This window comes from Argiope bruennichi, chromosome X2 (genome assembly GCF_947563725.1).
Source record: "Argiope bruennichi chromosome X2, qqArgBrue1.1, whole genome shotgun sequence".
NCBI classification, from domain to species: domain Eukaryota; kingdom Metazoa; phylum Arthropoda; class Arachnida; order Araneae; family Araneidae; genus Argiope; species Argiope bruennichi.
The window spans coordinates 87,632,208-87,645,533 of NC_079163.1; the positions used below are offsets into that span (position 1 = coordinate 87,632,208).

The following is a 13,326-nucleotide window of genomic DNA, read 5'->3' on the forward strand; positions in this document are numbered from 1 at the left end:
TTGAGTTATTGTTTTAAATTGAATCTGATGAAATAAGTTTCCGAATTCTTGAAGTACATTTTCCTTAATAACTGTCACCACAATGATTCCAGTAGAAACTTCCCCTAGTTGAATCTTCAAATTAGTATTAAAATATAAAGAATAACTACATAATAGAACATTAAACATAGACGGCTGATTCTTTTCTAAAAACCACCATAATAATATATGTATAAATATTTTAAATTGTTTCGAAAATTTTTAATGATTTTTTTTTCTATTTTGTTCAGGAAATGCTTGATATATTTATTCTTTAAACAGATAAAAAAAAAATCCCAGCTTAAATGAGAAATTAATATAGTTATCCGTGTGAAAATTTTTACAGAAAAACATAAGACGAATACATATTCCAGCGAACTCGTAAGGAGCAGAATAAGTGTACTAGAGACTCCAAGCAGGAAAGTTTTTGGCGAGTCTTTTGAAATAATCGCGTATAATGTACCTTTCGATTTGTCGGCCATTACATTTATAGCATAATTTCAAACGCTTTTATGTATTTTAACTATGTTTTTGTTAATAATTGTTTTTATAATTGCTATATTAACTAATTTTGATAAACATTTTAATTAATCTGCTTGAATAATTAAGATACATTTGTCAGATGATAGGCTATGTTAATTAAAAACCGCTTTATATATAATTATTTAAGTTGTTTTCTCTCCCCCGACGTAAAGTTTTTAAGGGGGAGCAGGAATACAGTTTAAAAAAGAAAGGAGAGGGGCACTGTTTGATATTTGCCCCGGGTCCCAGTTTAAGTAGGTACGCTTCCACAAACTTATAACTTTTTAAGAAAAGGGGGGGGGAAATACACACTTCCATCAATTTAATTTCTAGAGTGTCTCTGATTTAAGTTAAGCATATCTCTCCACCTTAATATGGATTTAGATGTATATGAATATAGATTTTGATTAAATATTTTATATCGACCCTATTACGCGTGAATATTAATAAGTGAAAAAAATGTATTTCCTTGTTTCTATTTTGTGATAAATATTATTTTAATGACAATAATTTCACTCCGAAAATAGTTTTCAATTAAAATTTTAAAATGCTTCCTTTGATATTTTTTATGGAAATATTGTTCAGCGCCTTCAAATGTGAGCCTTTCTGTTTAGAAACCATGTAAAGGCCAGGAACATACAGTTTATTTTTTCCACAGTTCAATCAAATTGAACTGCAATTACACCGAAAGCAATCACAACGAGCTCCGAATCTCGGAAGTTAAAAAAAGGTATCGCCAAAGAAGAGGTCGATCTTGCTTTGACTAGTCGTTTTAGAGCCTAACGAAATTTAGCACGTTAGCGTAAATGTTGGTCGCTTTGGCGGAGCGGATTCTTGCAGCTGAGATCTGAGCCGGTTTTTTGGTTGAGGAAACCCTTCAGGCAAGGCAAGGGAAGCAAGAGAGTTTATGTTTTCATTCATTCGCTTCCTAGTTGGCTCTGAGGTCGCCGTCTAAAGAACTAGCTGGTTATTAAAGGTCTCTGTAACGGCTGTCGGATAGATATATCGAGCAATGTGCATACTTCGAACTCCTTGTTTTGGAGTGAGAAAAATGACAGGTCAGTTGGTTTCTACATTTTTTTTTATCCGCGTGATATCTTTTCATTTGAAAGCAGATTTTGTTCATAAAATGGATAGGGTAGTTTACAGTAAATCAGTGCACAAAAATTGGATATGTTTATATACGGTATTGAAAAGATCTGATTCTTACGATAGATTGTTTATACTTGTCAATGCGGATACCGATTGTGGATTTTCAGCACGGATATTCAAGGTTGAATAAGTATGCAAAACAAACTTGTAGTGAAAGAATAAAATAAAGAAGGTGAGATATTAGTTGTAATGCAGGTGAGAAAAAAGATGTTATTTTCTGGAATTATTTTTTTGTTCATTTTGCGAAAGACTTTAAATAATTGTGATTCTGAAATGCTTTACTTCGATTTTTTAAAATTATATCCGCATTAGGATTCTGCTAAAATTCTGCTTTAAAATGTAATTAATGGATTTGGTTCAATGGCAATTTAAGATGAAGGTAGCGGATCGTTTGAAGAACTGTAGGTGGTTGGTGCGTAGACCATTATTTCAAGGTGAAGCAGCTGGATCTAACTTTTAAAAAAATAAATTTAAATGCAAGTTAAAAAAAATCAGAACAGGATTAAACTAAAATAAATTAGAATTATTTTTATTTGTTTCATCAATCAGGATGTAGTAATTTGAATATTTGTGTTGTAGTAAACACAAAAAATGTGCTCATTATATGGTATTTGATTGGAAGTAAAAGATTTTCATTATGAAACTTAATCTGGTTTCTCTTTAAAAATACAGAGCAGGTTTCTCTTTAAAAATTTGTAATGAATTGGCTACTAAAATAATGTAATTAAAAATTAAATCAATACTTAATAAGTATTATCGTCATTTGTGAATGATGAGAAGCGCAAAAGTTTGGTCATTTAATGGCGATAGTTAAAAACTAAACATTAGCTACTGCCTTACTATAATTGCTGTTGTTTTATTTAAGGTTAAAAAATTGTACCTCAAAACAATTAAATGGAAATATTTGTGATATTCCTTTGAAGAGACTTAAAAAAAATTAAGTAAAAGAATATTTTATAATTCAAAATGCATTAAATATATGAGATCTTATTGCGAAATATAATGAATACAAAGTAATCAGAAATTTAGAAATCTTTGAAAACTGGAAGAGTCGGGACATTTTGCTTTTCAAAATTTTGGAAAGCACTGGATTGAAAGAAGATACAAGAACTGTTGAAAAAGAATGAATTTATAACTTTCTGAGAAGGATTTTCCAGCTTTGTAATCTAGAAGAACAAATAATCTTCTCCCAACTGAAGACAGAAAGTATTTTTTATTCACACATATCATGGCAGCAAATTACCCATAACATACGTAAAAATGTTCCAGTTGGTGACATTGAGTGAAAGTGGTTAAAAAAAAAAACCTATTTGGTACTCATCAGTCTTTTAAGCGTCCATGGAAATGGAGTATTTCCTGTTGTTCATGGATTGTTGCGTATCTTGAGTGTCTCAAGTGCGACAAGTTAAGGCTCATTTTATACTCTACTGAGTTACCATGTCTTCGTAGACTTTTGCTCTTTCATCAGATAAGTTATTTTCTCTTACAATTGAATTTGCGATTACTTTAAAGAAACTTCTTCAGGAAAATATTGACAACCTGTTTTAGACATAAGAGTTCTAACTCTTGTTTAACTGTTTAATTACCCAATTTCAATCAGGCATACTAGGCATGAAAATTAATAACTGTTTTACACTCTTCTGAATCTTTTAAGTAATCAGAGTTTGTCATTGACTAGATTTGTTACCTTTCTAAGAAAAGTTAAGTTAGCTTTACTAAAATTAAATTTCATTATAGTTATTCATACATCTTAAAGAAAAAACTATAGTCGTAGCGTTTATGTCTTCATAGTTTTCAAGTCGTGTTTAAAATGATTTTTATGCAATTAATGTTGAAATTTTGTAACTAAATTTCGCGAGCAGTCATTTTGTTAGTTTTTCTAATTGATAAACAATCTCTATGATTCTAGGTACAGGTGTATAATCATGTTCATGTTCATCCATTTTCAATCAAATATAGAATTAAAATTCCTCATTTTTGCAAATGAAAAATGGTTTTGATAATTTATACGTGAACTTTTCAAATAGAATCCCTATTATTTTCAAATTTTGGATTTGTATGATGGTATACTATAAAACTATTTCTCTATATCTACATGTTTTCATTTGCTACTATTATAATGATGAATTTAAGATCATAAATATTTGTCCTGTATAATTAAAAGAAATCGTCGTAACACGATACTGACGAAAAGTATAGTTCAAATCTTTGCTAACTTTTAGTACTTAATGATTTTTAATTTTAGATAAAATTTCGACATACGGTGCGCTTGTAGAAACAATTCATAGCTTATTAGCGTACCTTACTGTAAACATTACTGTGAAATCCGTAATGTCGGGAAAATTTGACCAATAATTTTTGTCTACGTTTCGAATTTCTTACGCTTTCTTATATGTTGGAGGGAGAATAACTCTTAAACTGAAGAATTTTTTTTTTTGATTGCTGTAAGTGAAACAAGTTCCGTTTACCACTTATAATATTTTGCATTGGATAATTTTTGGTCCAGGCTAGAAGCATAAATATTTAAATCAATACACGTTTGATTTCACTGACCATTTTCACCAACTTAGTTGAATAATATAAAATTTAAATGGGAAATTTTTGTTGTGAAATAGAAATGCCTCATTTCCTTTCTTCCAATAAGTTAACTTGACTTTCTACAAAATCGATAGTACAGCTATAAATAATTCTAAATAGAGATCGTGCTTCTGATTAATGTTTCCTGATTTGCATTCTTGCCTCTGTAACATGAGTAGAACAGGGAAAATTGCTGAACAATGTCTATTTGATGAGTGTTGAAATAAAAACGGAAATCATTATAAAACGCTTAGATTTGTATTTCAAAGGGTGCATCATGAATTAAAAACTATACTGTTGGATTTTGTACTTCCCCCCGCCCTCCACACACCAAAAAAAAAAAAAATAGAGATAAAAAAGAATATAAAAATAATAATAATTCATCGTGGAATCTAATAACCAACTTAGACTAAACCTTTGCAATGTCAGGCAAATCGTTAGAAATGTTTTCAGATTTTTTTCGAATCGACATCGCTGTAGGAGATCAGCGAATTCTTGACAAGATACACTCAAAAGTAAACCAAAAACTGTTTCTATGTTAATTAGTTGCATATATTATTTGGAAATAGATGTTTAATGACATATTTGAATTTAATTTTTATCTATTGGCAAACAAATGGCTACTTAAATACTTGAAAAAAATACTTAGCATGTTCGAGGTTGTAAGTTAAACTATTTTGAAAAGAAATGAAGTTTTATTCTGAGCATTTTCTTATTTTTTTATATCTAATAAATATTCTAAATAATCGTTACTGCTTTGAGCACTGATGACGCTTAGATATAAAAAAAATGCGTTTTATATAGTATCGAATTTATATAGTTTTGAAATTATTGTTTATTCATTCATTATTATTTCAGCTGTGAATTCAATACTGTTAAAATGTATAAAAATGAAAAAAGTTTATTTGCTGAATTTACTCTTTTGACTTCAGTGTATTATATTCTAATCAGCTTTGTGTAAAAACTCAGACTTTGACTTAAGAAAGAGAAACTTCATTAAAAATAAAATAAATCGTTCCCACGTAGATTAGGAAGGCTACAAAAACAACTGTCACTTTTTTTTTTCTGTTCGAATCCAACCCAACTTGCGTCTGCTGCTTTTTGCAGCTAATTAGAATGCATCAATGCGACTTCTTATCTGGCTTAGTTTTTCCCCAACGTCCAAAAAAAGTTACATAGCTTGAACTTAATGACAACAAATACAGAGTTGGAGATGAATGAACTGATCAATGAGCATGGATTAGATTGATCGCATTTATTTCGAAATAACTGTTTTTCTCCGTTTTCACATCTTTATTTCATCATTACTACCTAGTTTTCTTTTGTTTATGATTAGGACATGCAAAATTAAATGAATATTTGACAAAATAATGACTATTTACTGGTTTTGTTTTAAATTTTAATTTTTTCATACTATTAAAAAACTATATTTGAAGGTGAATGACTAAAAAAATTTCCGAAGTTCTTCAGGAACTTCCTTTATGATTAGCAATTTACTTCCAGAGGGAATTATTAACACCTAAAATGTGTTTATTTAGATAAAAGGAAAAAATGCTTGGGGAACCTTTTTTCTCGCAGTTTTTATATTTCTCGCAAGTTTCTTTAACTTCATATTCAATATTCATGGAACAGATCAAATATTAAGAATCTAAATCTGGAGTTTAAAAGCTGAAGTTATTCTTAAGTCGTTATTAACGCCTGTCTTACTCAAAATATCCTTATAGTATTTATTTATCTCTAACATTGTTAGTATTAGAGTTTCTTCCATTAGAGCTGATATTAAAACTTGTTGTTCTTCCAACTGAAATTATTCCTATATTTCTTTTTTATTAAATAAATGTTACATAATGGATTGTAATATTTATTTAATAAATTGGACCAAAAATTATCCAATGCAAAATACTGCAAGTGTTAAACGGAACTTGTAAATAAATGTTACACAATGTTTAAGTACTTCACTAAAGCTTTTCACATTACACATACTTATGTATTATTCCCAAAACTCATTCTCATTATTCATGACTCATTTTAAGGCCTGTTAGTTTCTGTTCAGCACTAACCACTTTGTATTTTTTAACGTGGGAATCGCTCGTCAGTTACTCCACGCAATTTTACTGGCCTTTAGATTTGTTTAATTGAATCATACAATACTATCATAGCAGTGAATTAAGTCATACTAATATACAGTTGCATATAAATAGCAAAATGTTTGGTTATAAAATTATTTACTTATTTTCATAAACTTTATACCAAATTGCTATTGGTCGTTGTAGAGTTAAATGATTCCAAAAAGGGAATCGGACATCAAATCTTATATTAATATTTTGCTTTGTTTCCTAGCTTAGGAGAATGCAGACCTTAGTTTAATTCTATTATTTTATATTGCTTTTAAATGAGAAATTACCATCCCTGTCATACTGAAATCGTATCAGTTCGTGTCGTTGAAAACTCTTTATTCTTTCATTATTATTTCACTTCAGAGTGTCACGCACTGGTGAATTCGCGTCACCTTTAAGATACGATGTCTCTAAAGTTTCATCCATTTTGTCACGCTTTGAGATATAGTGTTGTGTCACGTTAAGATAGGATTTTTTATTTTTACTTTTTGCTCTTTCGTATCATTTCCCTGTGTGTTGTTTAGCAATGGATATCTATCAAGTTCATGCAGTCTTAAGTATTACCCTATAGCTGTCCCCCAAAGTCTTAAGGAGTTCTTCAACAGGAAGCTCTGAATCAACAGAGAGGATTAACATTAAAAGAAAAATGATGTTAGGATTTAAGCGATTCAGTACAGTAGTGATTAGAGACTTACATGGGCCGAGGTGGGACATTTTTTACTAAGGGCCAAATCGGCTGCAAAAATTAATATATTTTGTCTGGCGAAATTATGCATAAGATGCTCATAAAATAATTTTTTTTAAAATGTAAATTGAAGATTCTGATCATTTTCATATATTGCCTAGATTCAATTTAATAGTTGTGCTTATTCTAGATGGTATTAAAATATGATATATAAATAATGATAAAAATATGATATAATACGTGTTCAGTCCAGCGCAAACAGTTTGAAAATGTTCAGGATTAGGAGAAGGTAAAAGTAGATTTCCCGGCCTTTCGTGGATTCAGGTCTGGAAATGTTCATTATAAGACTAATAGTTATTATGATGAGATATATTTTGTTTAGAAAATTGCATTTCTAAATGCATGCGGTCTTTTATGAAAAAGAGTTACGGATGAAAGTTCATCGCATACAAAATCTATTTTGTTTAGCAAAATACTAAAAACATATATGACTTGAAGGCTCTTGTTTTTGTATACATTATTTACTTTTTAGTTAATTTAAAGTTAATTGTTGATAATTATTACAATCTAAGCATTTATGTTTTCTTTTCTCCGTTTATGAGTTTCTTTCAGAAGGATTAATTAAATTAAAGACATAAATGTCTTTTAATGAATCAGAAAAAAAAAGTCTTTTTTTAATTTTCTTACAACTTTCTCTATTCGCAATGCATTGTCGCGATCGGTAGTAGCATGTGCGTGAATTTTGCGAATTCTTTGGTGTGTTTATACTATCTTAATAACAGATTTCATTAAAACTGCCCATATGAAAATACTTTTTGTTCAAAAGAATTAATGAAAGGAAATACCTTCATTATTCTTGCGAACCTCCAAAAGAAAAGAGTGGATTGATTAATAGATGAGCTAATAATAAAGAAAAACCTAATTAAGCTATTTTTATGACTACAATGCATAGAAGGCATTTAGTGTGCTTGTATGTAAATTTTGCACAGTTTAAATGAAGTTCTTTGTTTCCATTATCTGTTTAGTATTTACCGATTCTCTTAATTCTGTAGACGTACTTACAGTCTTCTCTGGACTCATTTGAAACAGTATATTTCAATTGTTAATTGCTTATATCTTTAATTACTTAATTTATTAAATTATGATTTGCAAAGAACATGAGTGAATCAACTTTTTAATTATTTTTAGAATTCACTGACTTGCATTGTCATACAAGCAATACTTCTGTTAAAAAAATATTATTTATGAAGAATATAAAAGCTAATTATTACTAATTTTGTAGTTAAGAAAATTACTTGTAGAATTATTAATTGATAAATGATAATAAGATGAAAATTTTTCTTGTTTTGAAAAAATATTTAATACTGCTTTTTAAAGCAAAATGCTGATGCACATTTTAGAGGTTCACAGTGGTATTACAATTTTTGTCTATTGATTAATATTTAAACGAAAACTATAACTATAACTTCTGCATTCATTTTTTAGATACTTCGATTTCCTAATTATTTTACCGAATATAGCATGTTGATTTCGCAAAAACTTGACACTATTTTATTTTTCTTCAAGATTGTATTTAAGTTTGCTAATTTTAATCAAAACCTTTTTATTTAAAATCCGGTCTTAATACTATATTTGCAACTAAACGAATTAACATCCAGGCAGATATTTAAATTTAAGACATAACTGATAAATTTTCTTTCGTCACTCAGATAAAAAACTTCCTGCAAATAATCAAATAGAGTAACATAAAAATAGAAATTTAATTTGTCATCCATGATGTGAAATAATTTATTTATGAGCGATTTCCGTTTGCTGTTTTAATAATAAATGATTTTATTTATTTTGTCTAGATTTTCAAATAAAATTCATCAAAATAAATACTGTATATGCAAGGCGATTAAAATACATATATTTGACTTTCCCCCTTCAAATAAAAAATCACATTTTAAGAAAATTGTTATTAAAATAATTACTTTTATTAATAATAGACAAGCGTTTGCTGCAGTTGTTAAAATTAAGCAATTAAAAAGATTACGATTTTTTGTTAATCGTAATCTTTTGATAAAAACGATAAAAGGTAACGATTGATAAAAAATGTACAAATATCTTATCCTGCGTATTAAATTTTCAATTTATCAACGTCATGGTTGGATAACGACGTTGAGAATATCTTTTCATAGTAATGATAGTAACCATGGCGAAAAACGGCGTTTCTTTCAATCTCCTTCTTTTTATATTTAAGTGAAAACACTTTGGATTCGCTCCATCCTCCCCAAGATGAACAGAAATCAGTCAACCTTAGAGATATTTTTTTCCTAAACCTATATTACTTTTACTCATCATAAGGTGTTAAATAAAGTGAAAAATCATTTTGTGAAATATTTCGTTTCATGAAGAGTTTGTACGAACGATTTTGCCTACATTCGTATCAGGAAGTTAAATGATTTAACGATTACATTTTAAAACTATTTAGAAATGGTTGTTACATAAGATTTTATGAAAAAATAATTATAGTTAGTTTTTATTCTGATTTTTCAAAAGACAGGGGAACATTATATGAACAGATTATGGTACTAAGAGTAGTTCCTTTTTCTTTATTTCTTTTTTGAATCCTCTAGAATAATTTTAAATTAATTTAAAAAAAATTCTTTTAATGCAGTATGAAAAAATAAAGTATAAAAATAAAAAATAAAGTATACTATAATATTATGTAGAAATAACTTATAGGAAATGTGTTTAAATAATATTTATTAATTAGGAAAAACGGAATTAATATTTCTAATAACAATTTTTAAATAATATTTGTTTTCATAGCTTTGATAAAAGTTTAGTTTTTTACTTATTATTTTATATATAAATAAGCAAAAAAATTATTAATACTGAGAGGAAGAATCATTATCAGTGGAATGAAGCAAAACTTTAAAAAGAAGAGAAATATTTTTTTTATTTTTATGAAATATTAAAAGTTAGTCGTTTAAAATATCTTCCTTGAATGCATAAGTAACATATAAAATATTCTGAGTATCTTTTATACTTTACAAATTACGAATCGTTAGGTTTTTGTAAGAAGCAATGTAATAATTTTAATATGATTAAAATATGTATAAATTGCTTGAGTTTCTTTTCTTTCTTTCTTTTTTTAAAAAAAAGCTCAGCTTAACTTTTAGTATGCTGTTGGAATTTAACATTTACTTCCCAAAAATTACCTTTTTTTTTTTTCCCTACACACTCAACAACAAATCGGTATCTCTTCCTGGAAACTTGATGTGCGTGTTCATTATTGTTGTTGCAGAATAAATGTAGGATAGTACATGTCAAGATTCCATAAAAACAAATGAAAACAAAATTTTTAAACCGTTCATCACTCTGATTTAATCATATAGCATATTTTGACAGCTTGGATTTTTCAAACTTTTTTTTCATAATTTGTATAATATTTTTCGTATTTAAACCTCTTCTGTTAAATTTATTGTCAAGGATTTAATGTGATATCAATACTCCACATAGCAATAATTTTCCATCTCAAATTTATCAACTATGAATAAAAACAGATTAAATTCATTTGATGTGGCATAGATAAATTTAATCTTTATTTGCTTACGGAGGATTTACTTTTCTCTGTAACTTCTACCGAAATACGCTGAATATAATAATACAATACGAAGCTTAAAAGTTGTTTGTGATAACTTTTAAGCTATTATTAGTTGAAAAATCAAAGCACAGCTTATCCGCGAAATCAGATTTCTAATAACAACGGGATATGGGCAACGTTGGAAAATTCCTAACTGTTCTCGAACTTATATGAAGATTATAAATAGAAAATTTGCATTTTCATCAAAAAATAAACATTTGGAACTTATTTTTAGAGCTATAAAATTCTGAAACTTTCTCCTCTTTTCATATAGCGAAGTTTTTCTGAAATTCTATAATTTTTTAATGGCTATGCGACTTTCCCAGCTAAAAGTAAAACTATACGAAATAAATAGATTCAATTTCCTCATTTTAATGTAATTTTTTTTTTTTTTCATTTTGTTGGTGTTCATTTTGTTTTGTTCCCGTACAAACATTTCTTTTTAAGACCTCGGATTTTTTAATGATGTTTTCTTTACTGACATTGGGAATGAAAATGTTAGAGACAGATAACATTTTGCATTTGTTAATTTCTATATAAAAAGACAATCTTATTCAGAAATACATTAATTAGCTATTCATTCATTGCTTAGTTTCACTGTATTGACATAATCGTCGATTTAACTCTAAATTTGCAAATAAAACAAAACAAGTAAATGGGAAAATTCATAAGATCACACAATGAATTTTTAGCATTTAATAACCGTGATGCTTGATTTGAAAAAGTTTAACTGAAAGTTATTTTTTTTTCTACAATAAAATAATGTAAGGCACTAGGTTTCATAATAAAAAAAAATTATTTCTGATATCCTCTGAAATGAATAAATATTTATTCAAAATTAAAATTCTAGACTGCTTGATTTTCGAATATTCTATTATTCACAAACTGAAAAGAAATAGGAGACTTTTTACATTATCCTTGTACAATAATTATTATTAAAACTATTATTTTTATTTCATCGAAAACATTTTACTTTCTTATTCAGTATTATTCAGTAAAAAAAATTCAAATGAATGAAGTACTTATCATTAAGGTTAACCTTTCAAATATTTCATTTCATTTGTGTGTTAACCACACGAAGAGGTGCCTCAATCATTTTAGATCCTATATTATAAAAAGGAATGAACGACCATCGCCAAAGAATATTACAGAAGAGAATTTCTCTGTGTTTTTGCGAGTTCATTAAAAGCATAAAGAAAGCCAACGTTTTAATATGTTCATTCATTCATTATACAATCATTCTAGAAGCGTTTAATCATTCAATAACTTACATGAGTTTAAAGGTTTTTGCGAATAAATTAGTAGTCTGAACTTAGAACCCATTGGCAGAAGCCTTTTTTTTTCCTGAATTAATTACACGAACGCTTTTTTTGCAACTCTAGAGAATACGTTGAGAGCATAGAGAGGATGGTATAAATAAATTTAAAAAATCATGAAATATATGTTTTAATTATTGAATGAATCATCTGCACAATGTTAATAATGCACTGAGCGAGTAATTCCAAATCGATTCAGTTTGTTTTGTCAACTTTTGCTAAAAAGAATGATGTGTTCAGTTCAGAATTTTTGAAGTCTGGGCGATAGCAGTAAAAATTTATGAATGAAAAAAAAAAAAAAAAGAAAAAAGAATTGAATTCAAACACTGAAGTGGGTGTTAGTGACTATAAAGAATGGGCTTTCAGTTAAAAAAAGCAAAAGATTTTATGATTATTAGATCTATTTCTGTTGCAAATTACTCCCAACAACCGCCGCTTACATTAAAATTGGGACGTTATTTTATAACAATGGATTTTAGTTTCTAGCTGATTTTAATAAAATGAAAACAGATATTTATGGATATAATTTGTGTGAATAATCTGAAGAGAGTTACTTCATTTAGTTGTAGCAAATACATGCAGTGTCAACTTAAATAGCGTAATAAGCTAAATTATGAAGAAAAAAAAATGTGTTTGCGTGTGGTTTTTTTTACAATCGTTGTTTATATATTACAGTTTCCTAACTTTCGATTTTTTTTAACATTGCTTGTGGTTCGTAAAAAGATGAGTTTCTTGTATTTTCATTAATTTTTCGAGAATTCTTATCCCTGCCATGTAACGTTGTGCAATCGAGAGAGGATTAACTAGTTATTGAAATATGAAGCTATTGCAGCTCTGTTTCTAATAGCGTATCTAAAAATATCTGGTAGGTACTGGAATGTCGAAGAGAAACAAGTTCAATGGCATCTGCTGAAAATGAGGTAAAAGACGATAAAAGTGTTGGAAACTGAAAGGTCACATTGTACAGAACTGATGAGAATCGTTTCTTAAGGTTAAGTAACTCCACCGGTTTGATTGAAAAATTCTAACTCATTAAAAAAAAGAAAGAAAATAAAAAGATCACCTAGCAGGTAAATGTACGGAAGCGCTACCGCTGCGCACCTTTCCTCGATATAATGAATTAAACTTTTCACTAATGAGTTCAAACACACTCGTCTATGTAAATTTTGTTTATGGTTTTCTTACACATCTCATATTTATTTGTTATTTACTATCATTTCCGTTTTAAAAAATGGCATTGTTTTTAAATAGAAAATCTAGGGAAGGTCAGGTTTCGCCAGCATATAAAAAAGTAGGAATTGAAAAAAA

At 28.2% G+C, this 13,326-nt stretch overlaps 1 protein-coding gene across 1 annotated transcript in view; it reads left to right on the forward strand.

The window, feature by feature from the left end:
- The first annotated feature begins 1,476 nt into the window (after window positions 1-1,476).
- The window catches only part of LOC129960234 (uncharacterized), a 44,841-nt gene continuing 32,991 nt past the window's right edge, over window positions 1,477-13,326 (forward strand). The window contains exon 1 of the mRNA XM_056073496.1: window positions 1,477-1,598. The gene's annotated coding sequence lies outside the window, so the exon portion shown is untranslated. The remainder of the gene's footprint in view (window positions 1,599-13,326) is intronic.